At 44.1% G+C, this 11,325-nt stretch overlaps 1 long non-coding RNA gene across 1 annotated transcript; it reads left to right on the top strand.

Moving 5' to 3' along the window:
• Positions 1 to 1,390: 1,390 nt before the first annotated feature.
• LOC143715584 (uncharacterized) lies at positions 1,391 to 10,937 on the top strand. The gene is made up of 3 exons (XR_013195822.1): positions 1,391 to 1,612; positions 10,067 to 10,354; positions 10,455 to 10,937. It is a non-coding gene; the product is annotated as an uncharacterized LOC143715584 (long non-coding RNA).
• Positions 10,938 to 11,325: the final 388 nt, after the last annotated feature.

The raw sequence follows: 11,325 nt of genomic DNA, 5'->3' as shown, positions 1-11,325 counted from the left end.
AGATAAGGGTATATTACTTTAGATTTAACATTTCAAAGAGATTTTTTAATTTCCAAAAACATTTAATTCACAAATCCAAATACCTTTAGAATGTGCGCAACAAATAATCCACTGGGTAACATTTCCATTCTTTAGAACTGTCTTCACTTGTTTGTTTTTATTTTTATTTGTTTTTGTTTTTTTATGTAAAACAAGTTTTATTTCACCTAAAGGCAAACCCAGGAAACGTGATGAGACCTCTGCTTGTTCATTTGCTTTTACAAGGTATAGACTTATTTTTCTTCTCTTTTTCATACAGTAGGTTGGATTGATAAGGGTGTACAGCATGCATATATGTCAAAGTAGATATTTAAAAAAAATACCTCAGTGGCTTATCTTAGGTCAGGTTATTCAGTATCTTTATCTCTGAAGATTTCTGTTGTCTTTTCTTGTACTGCTTCTTGGTAATTTTAATTTAATTATTGGTCTATTAAATATTATAGTCAGACCAATACTATCAGATTTACCTACTTGGGCAAAAAAGAAGGTTGTTTAATTTGTTAAGCAATCTGTCTAATCCACAAATCTGCAACCTATATTTAGCTAGACAGAATTAAGTTGTGTTCACAGCATGGTTAAAAGGGTTTAAAGTGGTCCCAACCCTCCAAATGTATGACGCAAAATGATATAACAAACAAATCTGTCTCTATCCTAGCAAAAAACACAAAATAAAGGTATATCTAATTGCCATTCACCAGTCAATGTGGCATTTTAATTTACTAACTTTTTATGATAACACCAAGATGCAAGTATACTTGAGGGGCAGCCAAGCAAAAAGTGAAGCCAGAAGAAAAAGCAGCTGGTGATGTAGGTGTCCGTGAGTAGTCATATACATGGAGTGATTAGGTGTACCAAACATCAACTGTGTCTTGCTTTATTGATTGGTGGTGATTCCACAACAACTGCAATAACTAATCAATAAAATAGATAATCAATGTTGGAAATAATCCAATATTAATTAAATTATCAATTAATTGCATCTGCAAACTGTCCATGGAAAATCTTCACCAGTCACTTCATTTTTCAGCAGTGAATAAAATTATTTCTATTAATTACTTCTGTGGTTGAAAGCAGAAAATATGTTGGTGGAATTGGAAAAACAATAAAGACAAATGTTTTTATTTTTTTATTTTTTAAGTTTAAGATTAATCTTCAACTCAGCAATTAAGGTTCTTCAACTTTTTTCCCACAGGTGTTCTGCTGTTTGATATTTTAGCATGGGAAGTGAAAATGCCGAAAGACATTCACGGTCTCAGAAGTTCCTGTCTGGTTATACCATGTTCTTTCTCTTACACATCATATCCACCCAAAGATCCACGTAGAGTTGTGTGGTATCAGTGGGTCTCTAGCGGTTATCCTTTAGTTTATGATCCTTTGCATGAAGATGATGTCATTGAGAAGTTTAGAGGAAAAACTGATTTATATGGAAAATCGAGTGGGGATTGCAGTCTCCTGATCAAAAACCTGGAATTTTCCCACCATGGAGAGAAATTGTATGCATGGATTGACCCTGAAAATGTTGGATGGCGCACCTATGCATTTTATGATGTCACCTCTACAATTCTTCTTGACGGTATGTAAATATTCTTGGAATAATATACTTTTACTGTTATATGTTTTTCCAACTGCACTGGAAAAAAAATGGTGTAAAAACCTTGAAAAAAAAAAATTGCCTTGGAAATGGCTGGTAACTTTCACAAACAATTATGAGGAACTAACACATTGAATTTAAAGGGTTATTTCACCCAAAAATGAAATTTCTGTCAGTATTTACTCACCCCTCATGTTGTTCCAACCCCGTAAGACCTTCTTTCATCTTCGGAACACAAATTAAGATTTTTTTTTATTAAATCTGAGAGCTGGATCACTCCTCCATAGGCTTCTTAATCCCTTCACACGTACGATCACACCGGTGTGATCAATCTTGGCTGGACCCTGGAGCGTACGATCACACCGGTGTGATTAGAATGGTCAGTGCATCACTTGATCAACTGCTAAATTCAAATGTGATTTCGCGCGTTGACTGGCGCTGAGCCATTGACGGACTCACTCAGTGCTTTCATATATCACAACTATTGAGTGTTTTCAACCACATAATGTTTATTTTAGGTTTCAGACACTTAAATACACATAAGTACTAGCAAAACAATGATTATGAGTTTGTAAATAATAATTTCAGCAATAATAATCCTTTCCATTATAATAAGACAACACCTTTATTCATATCAGATACACGTTTAGTAGCTTTACATTTTACCCTATTCTCCTCCCAGTTCACCGGCCACTTACTTTCATGTATTTCGTGAGAAGTGGACGAATTGACGTGTTGTAAATCAAACAGATCCGTTTCTCTGAACTGTGAAACAAACTAACATGGCGCCGCCCATTACGCATACAGCTCAACTAACGCAGAGCTGCCAACTTTTGAGTTTAGCTTGGAGTGCGATTTTCACTCAAAGGGGTAGGGGGAGTTAATGAGGCTGTCGGTTCACATGCCGCAAGGCGCTAGCTAACTGTCACGTCACATTTAAGAGCGCCAAACCGGTATTGTTTGAATTTCATAATAAAATTTACAGAATCTGAGAGCTGAGAATTTGTTTCATATCAAAAGTAACCTCCTCTATCTTGTCTGTGGCGGTCACACGGCTAAAGCGTGAGAGTTGGCAGCTCTGGATAACCATTCTGATTCTACACCAAGCAGGCCACTAAACGTTTTCCTGGCGTTGACGGTGAAGATGCTATGGAAGATGCCAATAAATAGACAGCAGATGGATGTCACTAACGTACGACGACAAATGTTTCCAGCGAATCAACAATCAGAGAAAGGCATTAGACACAGCAGTGGTCCAATCAGTAGTTAAGAGCCTGAACTTGTTTATAGTAATTTGGAAATTAGTGCACATGAGTGAAGAAAAAATACAGCACAGAAGAATGTCTAATTTAGTGTGAGATTTCTTTGTTGAGTGTTAGACCGTGAGATTGAGGCTGAATGCGTGCGTGTCACGTCAGATGCGTGAGAGTTGGCAACCCTGCTAACGCGATCGTTATAAAGGTGTTTAAACAACAAAACACACCCACTTGCACATATTTGACAATCGGAATATCCGTGTTCCCTTTCAGTGGATCGCGAATGGGGGTCGCGTCAGAAAGCCAATGTTCTTCGAGTACTATTGAACGAGCCAATGGAATTGGCGTGCGTGATTCGCATCACACACTCCGCCCCCGCGGCGCGGGTATAAATACGGAAGTGGATGCACTCACTAGTTGCCTTTCGCTTCGGAGCCGATCGTTTTATGTCTCCGAGAGTGCTGTTTACAACGAGCGAGTTTGTCGGTGTTCTTCAGGAAGACTATCCCAGTGCTGGTGTTCTACAGCGCGAGTGCTGCGGTAATCGCAAGCTTTGAGCTCTCAACTGCTGTTTTAACAGCAACAAATTCTAAATGTTTGTGTGTATTGATGGCCTGTAGAGGGCGGAAAAGTGAGTGCTTCACTGTTTCAGTTCTCTGTTCAGTTTTGCCGCGGCCATTCCCCTGTGTGCTCCGGCACTGGTGACGGTCCTATTTTCTAAAAAGGGCAACACGGGTGCATTTGCATCATTCCACCTGTGCGTTTCTGGAGGCGATCGTTCCCTTTTTCTCTCTGACGGTCACAATTTTTGCATCACATGTATGACCTGTATGTTTATGTATATAAATATGTATGCATATGTGCTTATAGGTTCAGCATGCTGAGGCAGCTTTTGTGGATAGCTCATCTTCTCATTGCGGGAATATGACTGTTGCGGTGTCCACGAAGCGCGAGTCCCCATTACCATGCCCCACCCCCGGGTGCCGTATGGGATGGGTGATCGGAGAATAGTGATGGATGTCTCGCCCGGTAACCATTCCCAGTGGGCTCCTCACTCCTCCATCACACCACAGCCAATGGGATTCCTGTTGAGCATGCTGGTCCCTCTGTAATGGACCGATCAGCTGTTTCAATGGGGGTTCCCCCAGAGGATAAGATGTTGATAGCAGCATCGGAGGGTGAGCTGGCCTCTGGAGAAGACAACTCGGCTGTGTTATCTCCCTCTGGGAGTGTAACATTGCCCGAGCCAGATCCAGAAATGTCAGCTATGCTGAAACGGGCCGCCGAGGCTGCCGGGCTCGAGTGGAAACTCCACCGTGTCCCGTTCAGTTTCGGTTAGAGGATTAGTATCTCGGGGCAGGCCGCGCTGGTTCTCAGCTCGCCGCCCCAGTGCTTTTCTTTTCCGAAATGCATGGAGAGCTAATCAGGTGGTTAACGGCATCTTTCTCTGCCAGAAACTGCCTGAATAGCTTTTCCTCCTCACTACCCTTGATGGAGGAACGGTTAAGGGTTGTGAGGTGTCCCTCCATTGGAGCGGTCTGTCATGACACAGGTGCACCTGTGTCTGGCGGCAGCTGCCTTTTGGAGGGGATCCTCGTGCCCCCCAAAGGCCTATGAATTCTTGTCTGTTCCGAGGGGCAGAGTTTACAAAGCCTCTGGGCAAGCTGCTTCCTTTTGCGTGCCATGGTGCTGCTACTGGTCTGACAGACCAGGGTACCCATGGCATGCACAAGGGTAGCCCTGACCGTGGGCTCATAGGTGAGCACCGCACCGCTCTCGACCTCGCCCTCATGGGCACCTGTGTCTTGCGGCAGCTGCCTTTTGGAGGGGATCCTCGTGCCCCCCAAAGGCCTCTGAATTTTTGCCCGTTCCGAGGGGCAGAGTTTACAAAGCCTCTGGGGAAGCTGATTCCTTTTGTGTGCCATGGTGCTGCTACTGGTCTGTCAGACCAGGGTACCCATGGCATGCACAAGGGTAGCCCAGACCGTGGGCTCATAGGTGAGCACCGCACCGCTCTCGACCTCGCCCTCATGGGCACGAGTGTTGTGGCGTGGGCGATCGGTGTGGCGATGTCCACCTTGGTGGTCCAGAAGCGCCATTGTTGGCTCAGCCTGGTTGATATGGCGGATGCGGACAAGGTTCAGTTCCTGGTCTCCCCAATTTCCTAGGTTGGGCTTGTCAGCAACGCGGCGGAGAACTGCTTCCAACAGTTCTCTGCCGCCCAAGCACAGACGGAGGTAATCCGGCACATTCCTCCACCTGCTCGTCGCCGAGGGTGTTCCCCGGCAACCGGTCCTGCTGGGCCTCCGCAGCAGCCTCCACCTAGGCCTCAGCAGGGAGCCGGCTGTAGGAGAGACGCCCAGCCCGCTGCAGGCGCTTCCAAGCCCGGTTGCAAGCGACAGTGAAAGCATTCCGGAGTGGGCCGCCAAGGGATGGATGAGGATGCTTTTGGAATTGGCAAAAACGACCACTCCCTCCCCCCGGGTGAGGGCCGGGTGGAGTCTTTGTTGTGTGTGTGTGTGTCTGTTCCGCCGCTGGCTGCCTAAAAAAAGAAGAAGAAAAAAGAAAAGCGGAGCAAGCGGTACCCTCACTTCAAAGAAAGAGCAGTTTCATCTGTCCCTGGGTCCCAACAGGGCCAGTCTGGCGGGTGTGACCCTGTATAGCCTTACACCAGTTCTAGTTCAGCTGGTGTTTGAAGTGAGAAAGGGTCCCACTGAAAGAACTTTAAGAGGCCCCTGGGGTATGTGGTAGATGCAGCCATATGATGGCTTCCTCCATATGATGACCGCTTCAGCACTAGCTTCCCGATCGAGTTCCGAGGTGACCGTGGCAGAGCAGCCCACCCTGTGTGACTACAGTTCACCCCAGTCTGCTGCCAAAACCTCATCAACCGAGGGGCCATGTACAAAGGGCGTGTTTTAACGGGGGCCTGGGCGACCCTCGACTACACAGGCATACGTGCCTTGAGTTGTTGGATATTGCGACCGTTGCTTAAGCTTCCCTCGCATGTCACGGCTCACCCGTCACCTCCTCTTTGGAGTCTGAAGCTTCTGAGGACGCTTTGTTCCACTATTTCCGCTCTACTCAGTCGTGCCGCCGATGAGCCTCATGACAGTTAGAGCCAGGGTGAGTGGAGACTCCATCCCCTGGGGTCCAGCTGGGTCATTACCTCTCCGGAGCCGCCCAGTTGCCTCTCCGGTTTCGTCTCCCTGCCAGTGTTGTCCGAGCGGAATACCCTTGGACAGACACTAAATCTCAGCTGCCCCAGGGGCCCGCAGAAATGCATTTCCCCAGTGAGCCGCCTAAAAGCGACTGCGACTTGGGGTCGCCTGGCGCCTGCTCAAGTCAGTGAATTCATCACGCTTGTTGAGCAAAAATGCTCCTGAAACTCAGTGAAGTTCATCGCACTCAGGTGTTGAGCAGCAATGCTCCTGTAGCTCAGTGAATTCATCACACTCAGGTGTTGAGGAGAAATGCTCCTGAAGCTCAGTGAATCCTTTCACACTCAGTGTTGAGCAGAAATGCTCCTGTAGCTGAGTGAGTTTATCACACTCAGGTGTTGAGCAGAAATGCTCCTGAAGCTCAGTGAATCCTTTCACACTCAAGTGTTGAGCAGAAATGCTCCTGTAGCTCAGTGAGTTTATCACACTCAGTTGTTGAGCAGAAATGCTCCAGAAGCTCAGTGAACTTATCACACTCAAGTGCTGAGCAGAAAATGCTCCTGAAGCTCAGTGATCTTCACATGTCGTGTTGAGCAGTGTTCCTGTCTTTGCACCAGTCGCTTGCACCTACAGTGCCAAGTCAGGAGGAGCAGGTCTTCATTGTTGCCCCTTATTGGCCCAACTAAGACCTTGTTCCCATCGACAGCCTTCCTGACTTCCCCTGAAAACTTTTTCAGGGACGGGGCATGATGGGACCCGTGTTCTACCCCTGGAAATTCCGGGCGGTCTTACATCTGAATGCGGAGGTTCAGGTGTAAAAGGCCTTTAGAAATGGAACCTAGTCGTTGAGTGTATCTTCTCTCCAGAGGAGATCCTGGAAGCTTTCGATCATTTCAGTGCTCTCTTTCCTGCAAGATGGGTTAGGAGTAGGCTGTTTTCTTCCACCCTCAAAATAATGTTGCCTCGCTGTTTAAACAACGCTCATCGTGATGCAGAAGTATGGAGAAGCACGTCCTGATCATCAGGTTCCTGAAGAGCAAGGTAATGTAGATCCTTGCGTCCCTCTTTATCATCTTGGGCCTTATCTCTGGTGCAACTACACTGCAGAGACCGCCCCTGAGCCACTGCAGGCAGTGAGTTAAAAATTATGTTATATCAGTTCTCCTGCTCGCATGGTCTCTACTAGAGGGTAGGGACTTGCTCGCTTTCGGTCAACGTATTTTGCCTTGAGTTCGGGCCGGCTAACTCTCATGAGCTGAGACCCCGGCCTGGATTGTGCCCAAGGTTCCTACCTCTCCCGTAATAGGATCAGGTGGTGAGCCTGCAAGCGCTGTGCGGAGGAGGCAGACCCAGCCCTGCCTTCTCTGTCCGTCCGCCTCATAGCGGTTAGACGTGTACAGAACACAGCCTTAGACCTCGGACCAGCTCTTATCTGTTAGGAATCAGCAGAGAGGGAAGGCTGTTTCCAAGCAAAGTGGCCCACAGATATGGTTGCCTTATTTTCGGTGAAAGATTCCGAGATGCTCATGTCCACTTAGGTGTTGAGCTCCTCTATGATGAGTGTTTTGCTTGTGTGTTATCAAACGACGATAATACTTTTTGTGCGCAAAAACAAACAAAAATAACAACTTTATTTCAACTATAAATGTCCTTTTCTGTGGGCCTCTAGTCAGTTAACGTAGTGTGATTGCGTAGTGCTACATCACACTTTGGCTCACTATTGGCCGATGCTGGTCATGTGGGTGATGCGTGTGACGTACAACAACAGAAGCTTACGCTATTATACTAGTGAACTGACTCGAGGCCCACAGAGAAGGAAATGAATAGTTGAAATAAAGTCGTTATTTTTATTTTTTTTGCACACAAAAAGTATTCTTGTCGTTTGATAAACTTAGGATTGAGCCACTGTAGTCATTATTTTAACAATTTCTTTAACAACTTTTCGGGAAACAAGTGTCAATCCCTTAAGAAGCCTATGGAGGAGTGAATTAACTCTCAGATTTAATCAAAAATATCTTAATTTGTGTTCCGAAGATATTTTTTGGGTGAACTATCCCTTTAACATGAAATTTTGAAGTAAAAAAACTCAAAAATATTGTAAAACGTACTCTTTGAAAAACAATAGATAAAAAAAAAATTCTCCCAAATTAACTTTCTTCTAATCAGTTTATTTGTTAAAATAACATTTAAAAATAAAGACCAGGCAATTTGCGCCAACAAGATTATACTCAAGTTCCCTTTCGAGAGGTCTCTCGTATTGCGTAAGAAGGGAAAACTCCTTTTCTCGAGAATATTGAAGCCAAGATGCGCGAACCAATCAGGTCGCTTCGCGCCAGAGCGCGTAAGAGGCCGCCAGTATAGGCGTGGCTTATAGCTATATAAGCCCCCATTTTTGCCATAGAATTCAGATTTAATCTCCTTCAGCAAGTTTCACTTCGCTGACCTCTTCAGTTCGCTGACCGCCGTTGAAAAGCCTTCAGCTGAACAAGTCACCTGCTTAGCAGTTCTGAGGATGTTCATGACTGACCCCGTACCCTCAACACAAGCCAGTGCCAGTGGCGTGAGAGCCAGCCTTGACTCTGAACTTCCTGCTTGCTAACTAAGGCCGTCATAGGAACCCAAGCAAGGAACCCACGCGAAGCATGCTGGACGAATGGTTCCTGCAAAGGCGCCAACACGAACCTCAGCAGAAACATGCCACTTTCTTTTCTGAGGTAACGTTACATGGCTGTCCTCCAGGTTTTTCAGGCCAAACTTCTCCCTTTTATGGACGAGTCTGGACCTGAACCGGAAGCTTTCAGGGACCTGCGCAGCGCCACAGACCTGGCTCTGCGCGCCACTAAATTTACCGCCCAGGCGATTGGTAGAAACATGGCTAACTTGACGGTGCTAGAGCGACTAAAAGCCTTTTACACATCTCCCAGTCCCCTCTTTAGTTCAGGCAGCTGGAGGTGCCAACATTGCAGTAAACGAGTCTGTGTTAAAACATGAACGCCTGCAAACAAATGCCATTTTAACGGCGATGCAAATACAACACGAAAATAGCACTTTTCTGTCTGTTCTCCCTCCGGCTTGTGCTGGAGGTGTAATAAATGCATCCCCGCACATATACACAGGTCCGACAGTATCAGTTCTCCCTCCAGCCTTGCACTGGAAGTGTAATAAATGTAGGTTGTGCGGCGTGCGCCTACTATGAAGTACGCACCCCTTCACATAAGCACCGTTCACACTTTATCAGTACTCCCTCCAGCTTGCGCTGGAAGTGTAATACATGTAGGCTGTGAGCCCACTATAAAGTACGCAACCCTGCACATAAGCACTGTTCACACTGTATCAGTTAAATCCCCCAATCTGTGCTTTGGCTTTTAATGGATAGATTTTCTGCCCAGTGTTTGACTTAATCCTCCCAACCATGCGCACATACTCTTTCTGAACTGAGAAAAAAGTGCTAATGATCTAAAAGCACAGGCAAACGTGTAAGTAGGAATTGGCAATTTCCACTGCAAATTTTGTTCATATGAAAGTGTATTTTTTCTTTCAGACAAATATTTTTGCTGTTTGCTAGATGAGGTCAAATAAACCATGCCTCTCTTGATTTGTGCTTATGTGAAAGTCTAATAATTTTTAAACTTTCTAAAATTACAATAATTTTGATTAATAGTCATTATTATTTTTAGCCAAATAATTGTGCATATTATCATTTTGATCATTAGATATTGTGCAGTGCTACTGTTGGTTATACTGCTGACATGACATGAGAGAACTGACTTCATACATTACAAAATTACCCAAGTTGGTTAAAAATAATTAAAAAGTGGCTCAAAAAAGGTTACAAAGTAAAAAAAAAAAAGTAGTATCATTTGTTTGCAGAGGTCACTCTGTTTTTATCTAATGCAAAGCATTTCAGACATTTTAAGTGTCCAATTACATTTTGGAGCTACCGTATAGTTACGTACAGTATAGTATATAAACAATTATATAATGTACAGTACTGACTATAATGTGTCTGTGAATTATAGCAAGTCCACAGCAGCCAAGCATCAATATACATGGAGGTGAAAGGAAGGGTGACACCACCACAGTAGCATGTTCGACTTTCCACACGTGTCCATACAGCAAACCAAACATCATTCTGAATGGTATAGAAGGAACTGATCAATTAGACAATACGCATATTGGAGACGGCCTGTGGAAAATCACTCTGACGCGCAAAGGCTTCGTAAAAGCAGAACGCTTGACTATTAAGTGTTCTGTAACATATTATGGAGGCAAAACAGTGACAGCAACAAAAGACAAAAGTGCTAAATGTGAGTAAACACACATATAAACTGCTTTGTGTGTTATTAATGATAAGTTCTATTTAAATGTCACATTTGGACCTATTTCAAGATCTCAATTTAATTGCAGGTGTTCATGATAAAATAATGATTGAGCCTGAACTGGCAGATGTCACAGAGGGCGTCGCAAAGAACTTCACTTGTTCCGTCAAACACTCCTGCCAGAGAGAGACTCCAACCATCACATGGAACTATAAGAACATGCAGATCTTCACAAGGAGCAAAATACTCTCTGGTTTAGATCAGGTCACCTATTCCACCATAACCTTTCTGGGTTCTAAAGACTACCATTGGAAGAAACTGATTTGCACTGCAAAATGTTCTGGAGGAAACACTGAAACCTCTGTTGTTTTACATGTACAACGTGAGTAATTTATCAGAATCATGTATGATGTATGTGATCTCTCCATGTCTCTTTATTATATAGGTATCTTATCTTTTTTTTATGTAATAAACTTGATAACTAAAGAAATTTATTTTAAAAATTCTTAAAAAAAGAAAAGAAAAGAAAAGAAAAGAAAAAGAAGTTGTAATGTTTGTGGAAACAGTGCTTGATCTGAGTTGAATGGTTCACAGCATTATGTGTATACAGCAATGAGAATACACTTTTTTAATCATAAGAAACAACATTTACTAGATAGTTCATTTCAGATTGTATAGCAGACTTGAAATATATGATTTAAATGTTAGTTTGTCAGGAAGGTTTTTAATTTAAATGAATTTATATAAATAGGGAGTTCTGTGTGAGAGGCTCTCCATGGGAGATTCCAACCAGGAGGGACCTTCTGTCCCAGGCTCGGGGGACAATCTTTCACCCCCAACCAAAGATCCAGCTCATAGATTCTGGTCTCTCTACTGATGTTTTTAATACCATCACCATTAATACCTTTTCCCATCATGCGTGAGCAATGCCATCATTGACTAGATTGTCCAAAATACAG

Source organism: Siphateles boraxobius, unplaced genomic scaffold, assembly GCF_051911475.1.
Source record: "Siphateles boraxobius isolate OS27281-9 unplaced genomic scaffold, OSU_SipBor_1 6, whole genome shotgun sequence".
Taxonomy (NCBI): domain Eukaryota; kingdom Metazoa; phylum Chordata; class Actinopteri; order Cypriniformes; family Leuciscidae; genus Siphateles; species Siphateles boraxobius.
The sequence above is the reverse complement of the archived record's forward strand: the minus strand, read 5'-3'. Positions and strand labels throughout refer to the sequence as shown.